Raw genomic sequence first — 19,974 nt, forward strand, 5'->3', positions numbered from 1 at the left:
CCTCCACCAACATGTAAGCTCCATGAGGCATTTTTGTAGGTTTTGTCCATCGCTCCAGGGCCTGGAACAGTGTCAGATGTAACAGTCAATAAATAGTTGTTGAGCAAATGGAGGAACAAACACGGCAGCTCAGCAGACAACCATGTGGACCGAGGGGAGTTAGTGCCAGTTCCCAGAATAGTAGAGCGCCGAACACACCAAATAATACATGTATATTCCAAGTGGCCTCAAATGCTTTTATCTCCTTGTATATGTTTGGAACTGAGGCAAAGAGAGAAAAGATTACCTAATGCTATATAAGACGACTCCAACTTTCTAGACAAACTTCCATGCTGCCCTCAACTACCCATGTGCCTTCAAGGGGTGTTAATGAATAAGACTCAAAAATTGATAAGAATTTAAGGTTTTAATGCAGATTTGCCACCAGCTCCTCCACGGCTGTGTTCATGGACACTTACCCGATCCCTGCCACGGGCATGTGTGCTTGGGAAAGCGATGCTTCGCCGGTTCTCCCATCGTTGCTCATCTGTGCAATCTCCCGGAGAGGGCAGAAGCAGAAAACAGTGCTTCATGAGACCTTACACACCATGCAGTCCAAGCCCCTCATTTTAAAACTGAAACACAAAAATGGTTTTTGTTATAACCAAGAAAAGAATGTTGGGGATGCTAAAATCTGCACCATAGACTTGAGACAGGCATAGGTATTTTTTAAATTCAGAGAAACGGTGGGCATGTTTCATTGTGTGAAATTTGAGAGAGCTGCGGAAGGAAGCCCGCTGCCCCCTCCCGTGTGAATTATCTTAACAGGGAAGGTAAGTAAAGGAACCTGGGGTTGGTTGCATTTGGAGCTCTGCTGTGAGCTTATATATCTAAAGGAAAGATATTGTGGTTTTTATAGAGGTAGACTTCTAAGAAAGTTTTCTTTCTAATGTATTTTTAATGTTTTAATTTTGACCATACATTTATTTTAAAAATAGGAAAAATGGTATCAATAAAATGCATTTTTAAATTAAGCAAATACTTTTTTTAAAGGAAGGTGGACTTGTCAGTCTTCTCTCTATGAGTCTGTCTCTATTTGGCTTGTTAGTTTATTTTGTTCATTAGATTCCAAATATGAGTGAAATTGTATGGTAGTTGTCTTTCTCTGACTGACCGATTTCACTTAGCATAATGCTTTACAGGACAGCTGGTAGGGGGTGGGGTGAAGGGATTGAGAAAAAAGGAAAAACTCATGCACACAGACAACAGTGTGGTTATTGCTGGAGGAAGTGGGGGGGGAAGAGGGTATGGGGGGATAAATGGTGATGGACGGAGACTTGACTTGGGATGGTGAACCCACAATACAGTGTACAGATGATGTGTTGTGGAATTGGGCACTGAAACCTGTATAATTTTGTTAACCAGTGTCACCCCAATAAATTCAATAAACAGGAAAAAAGTGAAGGAAGAGTAGCTAATAAAACATGAATACTAGAAAGTATCACAAACATGTAGGAAGAAGGCCGGAAAGGCTAAAGCCCAAATGATCTGGGAATAGGAAACAGAAAATCCCAGAGACAGTAAAAGAAAATCCCAGAGACAGCAAAAGAAAATAAAAAGAAATTTTAAAATGAGATCAAGAAAGAGATCGATTTACTGCTTGAGGCCAATAGGCTGACACAGGCCAAGCAAAGCCCCTATTTTGCCTACTTCTCTATCAGGGAGAATGATTCCAAGAGGGGCGAAAACAATGGACTAGTTGAACTTAGATCTCCTAGTTCAAAAACATTATATCTTGGGGTGTCAGGAGAGGGGAGATGCGAGAACTTGCTAAAGAGATTGCTTAAGGGAACTCTTTCATTGTGGGTATGTTGTGTGCTGACACTTTATAGTTTCCTAGAATTTCTCTAGTGACTCTCAAGTTATGCTTGTGGATAAGATAAAGTATAGGTTGGGTGCAACATCTCCACTACACGGTCACTATCATCATCATCATCATCTTCCCCATTTACAGATGAGGAACATGGAACTAAGTGAGGTGAGTTCATTTGACCGAGGGTATACGGATAGCATCCAGTGAGTGGACGTGCTGGGGTCTCCAAGACCAAGCTCAGACTGGGTTTGCTAGAAGGACTCACTACAGCAAAAGGGTACAGATCAGAATCAGCCAAAGGAAAAAGTACCCAGGATGCGGTGCCAGGAGAAACCAGACCCAAACTTCGTTATCCTGTCTCAGTGGAGTCACAAGGACAGGGCTTAATTTTTCTGGTGATGAAATGTGACACTATGTGTGAAGGGAAGCTCACCTGATCCTTGGTGTGCAGGCGTTTTATTGGGGATCAGTTATGTGGGCACACAGTCCTCGATGACTAACATAGTCTCCAGCCCCCAGACTTCAAACTAATGCCATGTGGCCCAGGACAGCAGGCATATAAAAACAGATGTTCACCATAACTCATCTCATTAGTGTAAACTATCTTGTCTACCTCGTACAGTGTAGTCAAAGACCTCAGACGCACTAAAACATTCTCATCAGGCAGATGTGCCCAAGGCTCAGAGGTCATCTAGGAGTCAGTCAAGGGCTAGTCTTTTCTTTGGAATGTGCAGAATTAGCACAATAACTCATCTAACCCACATGCAATTCATCTAACAACCCTAAGCTGTGTTACTGCCATGCAAAGATGAGGCAATAGAGGCTTAACAAGAATAAGCAACTTGCTGCAGGTTCAGCAGCTAAGTGACAGTTAGATTTAGTAGAATTGAGGTTTTCCTGACTCCAAAGTCTGTAATCTTAACCAGTGCTCAGTAACCGCTAGCCAATGCAGATAGACTAGAGAGCGAAGTTGAATTTAAATGAATTTTTACAGAGATTAACATTAAATCCTAGACTATAGATGCTAAAAACCAATTTTCAAGGGCAAGTCATAGACAACGTGATTTAGAATTAACAAAATGGAAAAGTTTGGGGGATTTCAGTCTACACCGAGCCTCATAGGAGTGTAATAGTATAGAATGGCCACCAGAACAGCTAATGTAATATGGAAAGCAATAAGAATTATGTCTAAAGCAGCAATTTTCAGCCTTTTTCATCTCATGGCACACACAAACTAATTACTAAAATTCTGCGGCACACCGAAACGTATATTTTTTTTGCCAATCTGACAAAAAAAAAAGTATATAGTTTTGATTCATTCACACTGGATGGCTATGGTTATGTTGGCTGTTGTGGTTGTTTTATTTGACAATCTAAGGGAAAGAGGTCAGGCCCTGACTAAACAGCAAGGCATCGCATGTTTTAAAAATTCTTACGGCACACAGGTTGAAACTCGCTGGTCCCGAGTGAGGGAGGTTTTACCAGGTCCTGCCTCTAGGCAGTCCTTCATACTCTAGATCTTTTTTTTTTTTTTTAATCCTCACCTGAGGACACTTTCCCATCTTTTGTTCAGATAGAGTGGGAGGGGGAGAGAGAGAGAGAGAAACATCGACGTGAAAGGGACACATCGAGTGGTTGCCACCCGCACGAATCATCCAGGGCCAGGGACGAACTGCAACCGAGGTACGTGCCCTTAGCGGGAACCAAACCCGGGTCTTTCTGGACCCCAGGCCGACGCTCTAACCGCTGAGCCAAACCGGCCAGGGCCAGATCTTTTACTGTCTCAAAGATGTCTTGTCCTCTTTCTCTTCAGTTCCAAAACAAGCTATCTGATGAACTATTCCTAAGAAGGTATGATGTGAAATCAAATAAAACTACCACTTTTGTAGGTCAAAACATTTGAATATCATTAATTTCCATCTAAAAGTAACACCTGATAATGGTTGAAGGCTTTGCTTCTCTGGGAGTCTTTGCATTTTAGCAGAGGAATTCAAGCGACAGCAGTCTGGACCAGGAAACAGAGATCTGTGAACACGGAAACATGCTGACGCTTGACAGATCACAGCACACCCAACCTACGTTTTCTCGACAGCTGTTCCATTAAGCTCTACCAATACCTCTTTATGGTATTGTCAACTCATCCATTCAAATGAATTAATGTCCTCATTTCAGCTGACTCATTTGGCAGCGAAAGCTAGTTCACCTGCTAATGCATTAGCTGGCCCATATGACCTATCAAAAAAGCACAGTTTCATATTAAGAAGCAAAAAGAATTAGTATGTCCTCCTTCCCCCAAGGTAGGAGTTCAGGTTAAATAAATGTAAAAACTTTATAGGGCAAAGAAGTAGAAAAGAGGGGACATGATGTAGAAAGACCTGAGATGACAGAGATATTTTACAATGTATAACATAAGAGTACCTGAGCCCTGGCCGGTTTGGCTCAGCGGTTAGAACGTCGTCCTGCGGTCCTGAGAGACCCGGGTTCGGTTCCCGCTAAGGGCACGTACCTCGGTTGTAGTTTGTCCCCGGCCCTGGTCGGTCGTGCGGGTGGCAGCCACTCGATGTGTTCCTTTCACATCGATGTTTCTCTCTCTCTCTCTGTTCCTCTTTCTCCCTCCCACTCTATCTGAACAAAAAATGGAAAAATGTCCTCGGGTGAGGATAAAAAAAACAATAAAAAAAAAAAATAAGAGTACCTGACATTTTTTGTTTGTTTGCTTTTTAAATCCATAAGAGATCCCTTTAATTACTCTCGAGCTCTTGTAACATTTATTTACAGGGCATATTGATTCCCTGCAATGTACACAATGTTATCAAGGTGTATTGAGAACATCTGATAAATTTTCAAATTAAACCAGTTTATACAATGATAAATATTGATTTTTATTAAATGACAATAAAATAAATATTTATATTTTAATATAAACTAAATATATATGACCTTATATATTAGATAAATTACAAATACAATAGAACAGGCTACTCTGGCATGGGTCAAATGTTGTCTTTAACGTAGCCTAAAGTAACACAGTGTATCTGGTTGTTCTTATGTTATTTTATGTACTGACATTAATTGCTACAACAAATGTTTCTAATGCACTCGCTCTGGGATAGGCACATGAACTAACTTTTATATTGACCACTACTGCAAATAAAGTCATTTACCAATATCAGTTTTTAAGTAGACTCTGAGGATTTGAAATATTTCAAATATTCACATTCCTGCACAAATTGTCTTCGTTGATTAATAATCTGTGCTATCATAAGCGGAGGAAACGTCATTCTGTGGCTTCAGTTTCCTTCAAACGTTTGATAATGTTCTCCACTCGAGGAAGGGTTTCAGGCTGGATGCAGGGACAGACGTGATGGGTGTCTCCTAGTACCTGCTTGAATGAAAAGCCTCTTTTCAAGCATGGACAATGCCTAGAGGCGGCAGAGGGAGAAGGCTTCACCCCTGTCATTTGACATCTCCAGAGTCCTGAAGGCCTCAACCTTTCCTATTACTACTGACTTGAGTTAGGAAAATCATGATCTCCCTTTTCAATGTTTTACACGTTTTCAAATGTAAGGTTGATTTGGGTGGGTGAGCTGGAGAAGGTTTGGAGACCTCCCTCCTAATCTGTGATTTGGGATCTATTCCATAATTGAAAAACAACATCTCAATGTTTTGGCTTAGTTAGAGAATAAAAAAATGTTCTTATTTTTGGAGCCAAGACATACCTGCCTACATTTCTTGATTATGCAGATAGGCCTTGCCGCTAACATTTCTTGATTCACATGGTTAGCCATAAATTGGAGAAACAGTTCAGAAAAAGCAAAACTTGAGTATGACATCCTAAAATTATTTTTTACTATTTAACATGAGTAACACATATTATGCATTTTACTCTATTGACTTTATAATAAAGTTCTGGTCTGCACCTATAACATTCCAGTTTTCCCTTTCTTTCTTTCTTTCTTTCTTTCTTTCTTTCTTTCTTTCTTCTTTCTTTCTTTCTTTCTTTCTTTCTTTCTTTCTTCTTTCTTTCTTTCTTCTTCCTTCCTTCCTTCCTTCCTTCCTTCCTTCCTTCCTTCCTTCCTTCCTTCCTTCCTTCTCCTTCTCCTTCTCCTTCTCCTTCTCCTTCTCCTTCTCCTCCTTCTTCTTTTCTTCTTCTTTTCCATTCTACTCTCAGACTGTGAACAAGTACTAATTAACCATGAATGCCCTGGTCATTCTCCTTCAAAATAAAATTTACTTCTACTTTACAGAGTTTCTGAAAGGAAAGAAACCAATTTGCTCTTAGTTCAGTTAAGCTCCGACTCAAACTCAGTGTTGCTGGGCTGTGACTGTTTCTTAGGCTGAACAGCGGGAAGTTCAGTTCCACATCTGGTTTGACCAGGTTGCCTCGGTAAACGGCTGAACTGACGTGTTTTAGTATATCCTGCTAAAGGTTACATCTTATCTGTGGAGGAGGAAAGAGTTTTTCTTAACCCTCTTGTGGACCCTGACTGGGTCTGAAAATTAAACTGACAGACACGTTATCAGGAGAAAAAGCTTACAAATTTTATGGATTTTTTTCTCTTTACATGTACATGGGAGCCTTCACAAGAGAATGAAGACCCAAAGTGGTGACCAGAGCAGGAAGCTTGAATACCTCTTAGACAGAGAAATAATAGATTCATGAAGAACTGACATGACAAAGTGACTTGGGCTGGGGTAGTGAACGGTGAAGAAGTAGTTTGAAAGATAAAGGTTAGTCTGACAAGGTCTGTTCATGTAGATTTCTCGGTCCCAAATTCCCCTCTCTGGTGATAAGAATGTCTTTTTTCTTCCTGGTACAGTGAGGGTACCTTTTGTCTGGGAGATTTATCTTCTGCTTTCAGGGTGAAGGGGGCAGTGACCTTCCTTCTCTGCCATTCTCATATGCCAAGGTGCCATATTTTGGGGTAGCATGTCCTGAACCACATCACACCTAAACAATTTATTTTTGATAATAACTATTCCAGGGGGAACATCTCCCTGTCTCTCTCTCTCTCTCTCTCTCTCTCTCTCTCTCCCTCTCTCTCACATATATAGTTTTTAGAATAATATTGAGATCCTGCTATCTATATTACAAAATAAATATTCCATATTTTATCAGAAAGCTGGGATACTTATGGTATTAATAAAGCTGCCAGTCTCTGCAATTCATCAAATAGACAAGCAAACCCATATATGAAATTTCAGCCTTGATTTATTTCAGAGTTTAAAACAAGCCAGCTGGTTTTATTAAATATATGTATCTAATATTTACATATTTCTTGTGCATAATTCTATTTTCTGATGACTGTGAAGGCACATTTATTTCACACTCCAGCACATAACAGAAAGGGATGCCAGGCAAGGATTTTCAGACATGGTGTCATTTTATTGAGAGATATTTTCTTTTCCGATAAATGGCTTTGAAAGCAGCTATCTGGCTCTCTCCCTCCCTCGTCTCCCCCACCTCACAGGACTTGTCAGTGCATCTTTGCACCCTGCCTGAAGAGAATTATAATCTGCCCTGTGACTTTGCCATCATTCATCTTCCCCCCATTGAAGGGACTGAAAGAAGAAGCTCATAGAGCATGTTTCCCTTGGCCTCTGAGTCATCCTGCTGGTTTCTTTGGTCCCAGAGAAAAGATCAGTCTCGTGCTCCCGCTGCGGGTCTCTGGGGACAGCGCAATTCCTCAGTTTCCCGTGAAGGGTCCGTGCGGTCACCGCCCAGCAGAAAATCAACCCCATCCACTTCAGTTAAGGTGCCACTAGACGCAGGCGATGTTTTCACGGCCGGGACACAGCTCTGAAAATAACAAAATGACACGTGCAATTGAAATCTTAAATATATTATCATGCAGGGTGTGGGGAACGATTTCTTCTAAAAGCTTTCATAAAATAACATTTTCTGCTGGCAGCAGCATTTTATCACCAGTTGTAATAACCAACTCCTTAAATGCATGACTTCCCTTAGAAGTCATGAATAAGCCACTTCTGACTCCTGGGCACATAAATTGTCCAGCATGTCTTTCCCAAGTACCAAATTACATCTCTCTTCTGCCCGCAGAGGCCTGAGAGCATCGTGTGGCGTCATATCACCTCCTGAAACACTCACCAAGGTAGGAGAAGGAGCATCACTCCCACTCAGCACGGTGTGCAGACGGCACCGCTTGTAAGTGTCTTCCACGTCTGTCCCGTGATCGAAATTACCGGAAGGGTCACTGACCTGTCTGCACTTAATTCCTCTTTTCACCAAGAAACACAGATTAAAGCTCAGAAGAGACTCTTGCCTCATGGGTCACTGCTGGTCACTGGTGGTTTCCCTGCACATTCCCCGAGCGCCTCCTGAGACCGGAGCAGCTCCAGGGTGGACGTGCCCCACCAGCGGCCCGAGCTCCCAAATCCCACAGTGACAGGCCCAGCCGTCAGTGCAGGGAAGAGAAAAATCTATTCTGGGCATCTCAGTGGTGTTCCTGGAAAATCATATTGCTATCTTGCTAACATGATTTAAATCTTATTTATATTCAGAATGACCTAAACCAGTTCTTCTAAAACTATTTGTGGTGAAGGACCGGTTTTGTAAAACACCCAGTCCAGGTGGGCTGATACTTCTGTAAAGTACAATAAAAATGAACTACTAGGAAAATGAAAATTTTTAAAATCCCCAAATCTAATGACACACTATTATTACAATATGTTATTGTATATTATTACGTATTATTATTGTTATTACTCTGTCAAGTTGCTGTAAAAGTTTCAGAGTGATTACTCTCCATTTCTGTATTTCTCTCATCACAGACTCGTAATGCACAGTTCACCCACCGCACTGGTCTGTAGGTCAGGCTAGAAGCAGCACTGAGCTAACCCTTAGCCTCTGGGCTTTGTATATCCTGTGCTTTATGAATGGCGAGCGAAGGAGGCGCACATTTTCAGAGGAGGAGAGATCCCTTGTCAGTACAGTGGTAAATATTTCATAAGCCAGGGCTCATCTTTTCCTTTCTTGGAACAGACTATTACTGTGGAATGAACATTGGCTTTGGAGCCCAACAAATCCAGGTTGGAATCCCAGATCTGTTACTCACCAGCTGTGTGACCTCTGGCAAGTTAATTAACCACTCTGAGCTTTTTGCCTGTCTATAAAATGGGATGGTCAAATGACTTCCTCTTGAGATTGTTACGAAGATCGAGTACAATGTGTAAACTAGGTCTGGAGTGACGTACATGTGCAATGCATGGAGCTGTCATTGTTATAACAGGCAGCTCACAACACTGGGAGCTCCTTTGAGGCAGGTTGTGGGGGAAGAAAACACATCTCTGGTATACGCCCCAGCTCCTAGCTCAGTACCAGCAATAAATGCTTCTGGTGTAAAACAGAAAGGAAAGGGAGAGGGAGGGAGGACACAAGAAGAAAGAGAGGAAAAAAGAAAGCAAAGGCAGAAGGCAATGCCAGTAGTGTTAAATCAAGGTTTTTCTCCCTTTAATGAGTTTCAGAAAGTGTTTCATTATAACTTGCAGAAATTGGAATGGATGCAACGTAAATTCCTTGGTTAGCTGCCAATGAGGGTTCAAAGTAGGGTCACTATCTCTCATTTGACATTGGACACCTACTCTGACTCATCCACACTGCAGTCATTGAACAATCCATCAGTCCGGGGTCCTCACTGAGCACTAGACCCAGGCATGCAAAGCCGGAGGCAGCAGGACTCCAGGACACACTTATTTCATTGGGGGGAGGGGGGGTGCGGTAAAAAGGATGCCATAACTTGATGGCATCATGACAACCAGAAATTATCCATAGCTTGGAAAAGAGACATACTTGGCAGGGTTTTTTATGAACAGGTTTTTAGAAAGCATGTCAGTGCTTCCTAATGTGTAGCTGACGTTGGGTCTCATTATTCAGAAGGTCGATGTAGTGGAGCAGAGAGCTTGCTTTGCAGACACAGCGGCAGTGTAGGTAAGTGAGGTTATTTATAACCCGCCCCGCTCGGGAGGGGAGGAGGCTGCGGAGTACGGTTCACTTTGCAGATGACGTCAGTTCTTTTGGTGTGTGTTCTTGGAAGGAGGTCTCTTCTGAAAGGTGGTTAGCTGGCCACAGCTGTGACAGGACATGCTCTTGGCCTCTGGACCTGTAACTGGATATCAGTGTTCAGGGCTTCACCGTAAGACTATAGCTTTTTCTTCCCTCTTCTCTGGTAGGGAAGAACTGTCATCGAAGGAACTACATTTTGTTCTTCCAGAGAAAGAGAAGCAGCATTTGGAATATTTCTTAGAAATGCATAACACAACATTGTTTTTCTTGCACTTACCAAAAAAAAAAAAAGCTTTTCTGTGATTGTGTAAAGTACTTAACTTGGTACTTCCGGGAAGAGAAAGACTACTAGTTTGCACTGAAGCTAACATAAAATACTCACCTATCAGCGATACTACAACCCTCTATGCTGTGAGAATACTTAATATGGTAATCACGTCCCTGGATAGAATTGATAATGGCTGCTTTTTATCTAAATTAATTCTCTTTTATTTCTAGGGATGAGAAAAAGAAAATATGTAGGCTCACCAGGGCACTAACGAATCGATTTCCACTCCTACAAAGAATTCTAATTTTCATCATGTTGTGCTTAGGAAGTTCTTCTGTTTCCTGTAACTTTGATACTTAAAACATTAATTTTTCAATTGGATACATCTTTTCAAACTGAATTCAAGAGGGTAAGTCCTAGAAGCTGATAAATGTAAAGGTATGTAATGAAGGCCTTCCCCCCTCTGGTACATTAACCATTTGCAAGCATCAGAATTCTGTGTGTATGATTACTGATGTACAATGTAATATCTCATGTTGAACACCTGCATAGTTCAGCCCATCATGACAAGGGAACAGGCAGGGCCTGACATTGGAAGCATCGCACCACCCAGGCGAAAATGAATAAAATACATTTTACAGTCCCTTGATTTCCTCCTAACTCAGTGGGGCTTTGATTCCTGGTTTAAATTTATAAGATTTATTATCATTCTATTTGCAATAAAAAATATGCTTATTTTCCAAGTAGTGATGCTCTAATTAAGAACTGAGAAAGAAATTACTGGAACACAATGGAATGTAGAGCTTTAAGACCTTGCAAAAACTTACCAATATAAACAGTTGGTTATTCAGGGCTGATGATGGATCTCCTTTGTTCTGGCAAGATATAAGAGAGAAAAATCACTCCCATCGCTATCTTCCTTTGTCGTGATCCACAAAGATGGAGATTAGGACCTATCTTGGCACGTACACACACCATTCATAGCGAGTCATTTATGAAAACGATGGAGCAGAATTTGGCTGTATATTGAAACTGTGATGAGTCCCAGCTGGGTCCCTTAAATCACCTAAGCAAGCCGTGTCCTGTGTTTAACACCATCTCCCAATTTTTTAATAATATCTGGAGACTTAGATCACACCCTGTGGATATGTCTCCAGCAACCCTCTCCTGACCTTGGATCCTGATGTAAGCCTTCAAGAATGAGACACATTCAAGATGATTTCACATTGTTCATCATAAGATCCAAACTCTCTCTCTCTTTCTCTTCATTGCATCCTACCTCTCTGAGACATGGGCTTGGCTGTTTCATTGTCCTTATAAGCTGAAATGCTATAAAGGGGATATTATCATACTTTTTGCTCCTTTATAATCTCCGCATGCAGGTCCCGGGAGAATGCAGCTGTAGGCTTTTGTGCTTCTCGCTGATGCTGACTGCCCCACATCCCTGCAGTTATAGGTGCTACTGTCCTTTTATGTCCCTCATTCCCTGTCCAACTTTTCTTTGGATCCTCATTTATAGTAAGGTTCAAATGACGGAAACAACGTAAAGCAATGGTTCTCACCCCAGGGTGTGCAGAGGGCGTAAAGATTCACATCATTTCATTCTATTTCAGACTTAGTGAATCAAAATCGCTCAGCGTTAGGAGCCAGGGATTTTTATTTTTTTTCAAAGCCCATAAGCATTCCTGATTAAGAATTACTGACCTTCCATTGAATCTGCATTTTAATAGGTTCAAAATCTGCAACTAAAGCCACTACGATCAACTGCAGAATTTTAAGCAGCAATGAAAGAGCCTGCAGAAAGCCAAGAATTCCCAGGACACTGTGGGCGGAGGGCTTTGGCTCCAGACCCCTTGCCTGTAACAACTGCGATTTTTTAGCAATATTAAAAATTTTATAAAGTTTTTTCTGGCTAAAAAAACCACATGTTCTTTACAAAAACCATGACAAAATATAAAGAAAAGTAAAGCTATAAGACAAAACTGTTAACATTTTTGGCTTATTTTCTTCCATTTTCAGGCAATTATTTTTATTTATTTTTATTTTTCTGTTTTTTATAAAATTGGCCTTATCGAATAGTGGCTTAGACAAGAAAAAGCCCGAGATAATCTGGAGCCGGCACGGTGGATCCACAGTCAATCAGACACTAACGCTCCGTCTTCCTTTCTGCTCTGCCATCTTTTGTGATTAGCTTCTATTTTTAGTGTCTACTCATAGCCAAATATGACTGTTAGAGTACCAACCTTTACATCTATATTCTAGGCAAAAAAAAGAAAAGAAATGGGAAAAGAAAGAGCATCTTGGCTGGGTTAGTGTCCTTTACCGACTGGCCCCAGAAGTCACACCCATCAATTTCTGTTTATAGCTCAGTTGAGCCCTAGCTTTAAAGGAAGCTGGTCAATGTGATCATTTGCTACTAAGAATGTAAGCAGGAGTCTGTTAATAAGGAAAAAATGGATATCAGATATTATACAGGCAATTAGCAGTTTCTTCTTCCACAGCGAAGTATCTTATGTCATTTAACAGTTAACATGCTTTTGACTACAAATGCAAAAGTACCTAACACTAAGTGGCTTAAACAGTAAATTGGTTTTTTTTAATCCTCACTGAGGACATTTTTCTATTTATCTTCAGATAGAGTGGGAGGGAGAGAAAGGAACAAAAAAGGAGAGAGAGACATCAACTGGTTGCCTCCCGCACCAAACAACCACAACTGAGGTACATGCCCTTGACCGGAATTGAACGGGTGACTCTTTGGTCTGTGGGCCGACACTCTAACTGCTGAGCCCAAAACAGTAAATTTTATCCTACCACACCAAGTCAGGGTGGTTCCGAGTTGGTTCAGAAGGCCAAGCATGTGATGAAGGCCCAAGCACCTTTGTTTTTCTGCTCTGCCGTTCATAAGATACTAGCAATATCTTTCTTTACGGTCAAAAGACGGCTGCATCATGCCTCACGTTACAACATCCAAACGTTGGATGGGACAAGTTCTCATTTGTGCTCTTTTGGGAAGAAATCTTAAAGTTGGCTCATTGGGTGTCACTACCCATGTTAAAACCAATCATTAGCAAGAGTGATGGAATTAAAATAATTTGTTTAGAGTGTTACGTCCGGGATTTCCTGGGGCTGAGGACGTTGGAAGATAAATACTTGGACAAAGTAAGGGTTCTGCCACTAGGAAGAAAGGAGGCTCCAGGCTGGTGGGGAGAAGGGCCGTGGAGGGATCACGTGTGTCTGCCACACTGACTCTGTTTTACGGAACACGGTGATTTACACTGTTCTCCTGAGTAAAACAGACTTCGGAAGCCCACGATGCCTCGTTCATTACGTAAGCAGCATTCTCCTTCAAAAGGGCAAAATTCAAGCCTGTGATCAGACAGCGAGTCATTCAACATTAACCCAGGGGCACAGACTTCTGTTTCTATAGTTGTAGAAAAATAAAGAGAAAGTTACCTTTTGGTGGATACTATCAGTCCTCATTAAGTGTTAGGCTTTTAGCATGACGATGACATTGGGGGAAAGGAGAGAAAAAGCTCCACTTATTCTAAAATTCAAACAATATAAAATAATTTGCATTTCTCTCACCTAAATGAGTACGCTTTTATTGTCTGTTCCATGTAAAGCACTAAGGACATTAATTGGTTAATGTAAAATTATCTTTTATCCCCACCCCCAATAATAATATTATTTCTGTGCTCCCCACCCCTTGACCCAAATAAACCAACCCAGCCTTGGATGTTGAAGATTTGAATTTTCTTAGTTGCAAAATAAAGTATTTGACCTGAAGTCTTAAAACCTAAGCCCAAAGGGGTTTGAGGCCTAAATTACACTAGATTAGGAAAAGAGGCGTCGTTTCTGGGGGTTCAGAGAGAAACAAAGTGAACCCACATGGAAGAGTTTAATTCCTTGAGACTGAGTAGGGAGGGAGGGCATGGCGGCACGGTATGCGGCCCACTGGCACCCAGCACTGGGAGGCGGCTGGGCATCTGATGGAATAGCAGCATGGGTGCCCCTGTGGGGCCGGACCCTCCAGCACCGTGGCTTACGGAGCAGGCTCCAGCCAATAGGTTTCGTGGTGGCACCCCAAACACTGGCGCCTGGCAGTAGACTGTGCAGTTGAAGAAGCATCAGGAAAGATGGCAATTATCATGAAATTAGGGCTCTCCTTGTTTTCCTAGAATCAAGTAAGGTCTTGGATTCTTATGACCCAATGGAGACAGGGAGGGAGTCTCTAAGTGACAAAGACTGGTAGTGTTTATTCTATACTCATTCTCTGTCTCTGACAAAACTGCTCTAACATCGAAGATACCGGAGCTGCCTTAAAAACTTTGTTGCCTAGTCTTTCTCACAGGTGTGACCAATGAGTACAAAAAGAAGTCAAGAAGCACTTTTGAAAGAGTTCCTTTGTTCTTTAGACGTTCCTTCTTCCTGGTGGGCATAAAGAAATCACATCTGGAGAGCCAACCGCCATCTTTTATCCTGAAGGACGGAAATCACTCATTCAAGATCGCAGAGCAGAAATGTAGACAGTGCCTTGGTTCCTGGGGACGCCCTAGAACATCTGTACCAGCTCACGCTGCCTCCATCAGAATCTCCATGAGAAATTAATCTTTATCTACTTTAGCCTTGTAGCTGGGTCTCATTGGCAGATGCATTAACCTCCTGACCATATAACTGTCACAACAACCTTGGATATATCATTATGACTGATCTCATTTGTTTTACATGATGGGGGACTGATAAATCATAGAGTCAGAATTCCAACACTGTTTTGTCTAGCTTTAAAGCACATACTTTTAATTATCAAGCTATCAGGTAAATCAAGCTGGGACAGACAAGATTAGACAGGTGTAGGGGTTGGGGAGGAGCAGTACTGAGATCAGAGCAAGAACCAGGTAACCAGAGACCAGCAGGAAGAACCGTGGAGAAGAGGAGCGTGTGTGCGCGTGTGTGCGCGTGTGTGTGCGTGTGTGTGAGCGCGCACTTACGAGCAGTAACAAGGCCCAAGAAATAGAATCACACTGATGAGTGCTGCTCCATCTGCTTTTTAGCCTTGATCATCTGATCACTGCACTGGAAGTATTTCTGAGCTTGAAACCTGAAGCCCAAATTAGAAATATGCCTAGTAGTTAGTCAACTAATTGAGTTAATGTAGATGCCAATCCTGATAAGTCGAGTCCCGGAAAAGAAATTTTGATTCGAATTAACTAGTTTAATTGTCTGCGAAATCCAAATTGACCAAATAATTGCAAGTTAATCCTTTCATTTAATGCCGTGTAGATCCCCACCCCCACCCTGACTGGAAATGTGCTATTTGTATCCTTGGCGTTTTTGCCTCTGGGTGACAGGTATGACTTCTTTCACCAGTGTGGAGTACAAATGTCAGGGGACATTTGGCAGTGTCTGGAGACATTTTGGGTTGTCACACCTGGGCGATGTTACCAGTATCTAGTGGGTAGAGGCCAGGGATGCTGCTAAATATCCTGCAATCTCCGGGGACTCTGCCCTACAACGAAGAATTAGCCAGGCCCAGATGTAAACTGTGTTGTTGTTAAGAAACCATGCTCTACTCAAACAGTTCTTAGTGAAGGGAGAACTGTGCACTTTAACCTGTTAATGACAGTCCAATCATTATTTCAAAATAATATTTATCAAATCAAGCAAGTAATTGATCCTATTTTATTTAACTTTTTTTGTTGTGGATGCTGCCAAAAATTAGCTGCTAGATTTTTACAATCCTTCATCCTCTCTGTTTCAAGTCTCCGTGTTTACTGGAAGGTCATTAAGTTGCTTTGCTTTTGAAGTCCATTTATTACTTCTAAATCTAGTGCAGTCTATTTAGTCTTTCTTAGTGCTGTCTAGTGAAACATTAATGAGGGCTCACGCATAGTCATAGAATTTGTCTGATTACCTCATTAATTTTTAATGGGTTTGCTGCTTACACTTCGAGATAACGTAACAGAAATTGGATAATGTAATTCTTTCTGGGTGGAGTGCCCTAAATTTGGCTCTAAATTATTCATCATGTAGGCTGAGGACATTAAAGAGGCTTTGCCCATAAATTTACCTAAATCTTTGACTGCATAATTTCATCATTGTATTGTTCCCAGAAATTTCTTTTAATCAATTATTGTAGCTGAAAAAAATCCAATTTTCCTTCAATGTGAAGTCTTCAGAATTGAAAATCGGAGAAATTGAGCTTCATCATAAGATTGAAACTTGAGCCTGCTGTTGAGAAGCATTATAATCGCTTCAGTTTCTTAGGAAGAAAAGTGAATCATTATTTTAAATATCAATTTGTGGCTTTTAGGATCCAGAAAATATCTTTAATTCAATCAGTTTCTATACCTAGATTAGCTAAGTTTATTATACATTGTTTTAAAATTCTCATCTAATGGATTTGGGGCATAAAATCTCATTAATATTCTACTAGTTTTACAGCTATTGAATAATCTAAGTCCCATGGTAGCAATGATTACAAGATTACTCAGCCAGTAAAAGTTTATTTTACAATTGGAAACATCTCAGTACAATAAAGATTAAATTGGTTGTTCTAGTCAATAAACCTAGAACTTCTGCATCCCAGCCCTTTTTGGAGAGAGGCGGCAACAATTCCTGTCCAATAGAGCAGGAATCGTAATGAGATGCAGACTGTAAAGATTATGAAGATTCTGATATAATCCTGACTTTACCAGTCCTGACTACTGCATGCCAAAAACCAACCACAAACTAATTTCTGTCCATTTATGGGAGCTATAAATCAACTCTGGCTGCGTTCATGTGTTCAGCCTAGAGTCATTATAAAACATTACAAAAGAAGCGTTATTCTGAATTCATCAGCCGAAGCTCAACAACACTGGAGTACGGTGAGGGTGACCAGTACTCCAGACCCTGCTAATCCAGCCGTCATTTCCTTCGGCCCAAACCAAATGGTCCGACTGAAAGTGGAGTAATAAGGCGCACACCTCTTTGCTGCATGGGTTTAGTGGAATCACAACAAATAAGGCAGTAGAGCTGGTCATGTTGGCCATGCAGATCCAATAGTCGGGGTGCCAGGGGGCTGAACAGTCATACCCTTTTACTGCATTAGGTTGCAAAATAGACCCAGGAGTCCAATGGAGATCTAAGTATGAAATGTATCGCTAGTAAAACTGGACTAGAACATGACAAAGGCAGACTTCCTGCTCATCTTTCCCAAGATGCGCACTGAGGGGGGGCACTCTGCAGGGAGGGCTTGCCCTTGTCCTTGTCACCTGGGGTGAAGGACATGTGTGTCCTGTGGACAGGCTAGTTGAGCAAAGATGGACGCCAACAACATGCTTCTAGAAATCTCGCCACGGGAAGAAGCCATCAAAAGAGGTGGGGCAGAACCTTCCGTCAGTATCCCCAAGAGCCTGGAATTCCTGCTCTGTAGGCCTAGGCTGGGAAGCCAGGAGAAGGGGAACATGATCCCCACCTACCCCCAAATCTCCTTGCTTTGCAACACAGGACTTCATTTTCCAGTTTCTAGTGGTCAGGCTTTAAGTATAGGAATAGTCTTTATCCCTAAAAGATTTTGCTTTTAAGATCATTTGAAATACACTATTGAATCAATGGCTCAGACAATATTGGAAAAGATACTCAACATCCTCAATCTGTGCTTTTTTGTAGCTATGACTCAATTATATCAACCTGAATCACTGAGTAAACCTGCAGTGCCTCTTGCCTTCAATGACAAGGGGAAGATTAGACACTGAACTGACAGTGTGGTAAACGCAGTTTGGGAATCATTTTGAACAGTGTTTCTCAACGCTGGCTGCACATTAGAACCTGATGAGCTTTAAAAATAATACGAAGAGCAGGCTCCATTCCCAGAGGTTTTGTTCTAATTGGCCTGAGGGGTGGCTCAGACCTCAGTGTTTGCAGAGTCCCCAGCAGGGCTTCCAAATGTGTTAAAGCGTCTCTCCTTCCGACAGGTGCAGCCCCGAGCCAAGGGCTGTGACTCCTACTTCTCAGCAGGGCTTTTCGATCAGTATAAATGTCACAAGCGTTCACAGAGGCCACGCTCCTGAGGCCCCCCTCCTTCGATGTGGAAAGTAGAACCCTGAGATGTTAAGTCTGGAAATAAGGGCCACTGAATTGAGTAGAGCCACCAGTGTATTGAATTAGAAGCAACAAACAGGGGTTGGGGATGTGGGGGCTTAACCTCAGAGACCCTGCTGTCTGGGTCTCCTTACCCTCCCTCCTAAAATGTATAATGGGAGGGTTGAGTCTCTGTTCTAGCTCTAGAGAGCTCTAGAGCTGTTTGTGCTCAATCTAATCCAAGTACTGTGGGGAGCATATTAGATTAGGAACTAGTTTTCTAGTTCCAGAGGAGGTGGTGAAAGCAGCTTTTCCTCCCTAAAAAAGTGGCTTTGTATCCAGAGACTCAGGTTCACAAAGCGAGGATAAAGCAACGCAAGCTTTATTACTGAGTCTCATCCTCCAAAGACCCAGTGGGGTAGAAAGGACAGGATCCCTGACAAAGAGGGGTTTAGGAGGACAGAATCTCACCACTGCCGGCAGGATTTGGGGGCTTGCTCAAAATGGAAAGTGTGTGTGGGGGGGTCCCACTCTACTTCTTCAGGGTCCATGGGCAAATTGGCTCCTTCTTTGCTCAAGAAGAGTGGACAGAACTTCATTCCTTTGGCAGATCATAGTAAACACAGAACTGGACATTGGTTCTGCTGCTGAACCAGTGGTTCTCTAAATTTAACGTGCATCAGAGAGACTTAAAGGGAGTGTCAAAACCCAGATTGCTGCCTGGCGAGTGTTACTCAGTGGTTGAGCATCAACCCATGCACCAGGAGGTTGCCTGTTCAATTCCCGGTCAGGGCATATGCCCAGGTTGTGGGCCCGATCCCCAGTGGGGGGCAGGCAGGAGGCCCGATCCCCAGTTGGGGGCACGCAGGAGGTGGCTAATTGATGTTCTCTCTCATCGATGTTTCTATCTCTCTTTCCCTCTCCCTTCCACTCTCTCTAAAAATCAATAAAGACAAAAAATAATAAAGTTGCGTGTAGATTAAAAAAAAAAAACAACAACCCGGATTGCTGACCCCCACCCCCACCCCCAGAGTTTTGATTTAGTGGGTCTAAGATGGAGCATGAGAATTTGCTATTTCTTCTGGTCTGGGGGCCACACTTTGAGAACCCCTGCTTTCGGCCATCTTAGAGTCTCTACCGTCTCCTCTTATAAGGCAGTTGCAATGCTTTGGGGCCATTAATATCCTTCTGAAAACTTCTGCGTCCACTTGTAATTTGGTGTGAAAGACATGTCTACACTTTAGATTTCATCGGGATTCATATACAAAGTTGTTAACCAAAAGTCAATGTGTCATTGCATTAAGCTACAAATATAAAAGGAAAAAAAAGCCCCACAAAAGTTGACCTTTAATTTGACAGATTAATATCACAGATAAAGATCACATTGAGATTTCTTTCTACATAGCTTCTTTGATAGTTTTAAAAGTTCCATATGGTGACTATTCATATAAATGCCCTTTTTTGCACTTGTAGTCAAGAGACATTTTAACTTTTTTGCTATTTATTATAAATAATGCCTCAACAAACGTATTTAAGTACAGTATTTCCCCCCAGCAATTTGGATTGAAAAGACAGCTACTGTCGTACTGAGTGAAAGCATGCTTCATGCTTACACTATGTTAGCCGGGGTTCTCCAGAGAAACAGAACCAACGGGATATAGAAGGAGGTTTATGTGAGAAATTGGCTCATGCGTAATGGAGACTGAGCAGTCCCGCGGTCTGCCCTCTGCAAGTCGAAGACCCAGGGAAGTCCATGGTGCAATTCAATCA

Source organism: Molossus molossus, unplaced genomic scaffold, assembly GCF_014108415.1.
Source record: "Molossus molossus isolate mMolMol1 unplaced genomic scaffold, mMolMol1.p scaffold_m16_p_17, whole genome shotgun sequence".
Classification (NCBI taxonomy): Eukaryota; Metazoa; Chordata; class Mammalia; order Chiroptera; family Molossidae; genus Molossus; species Molossus molossus.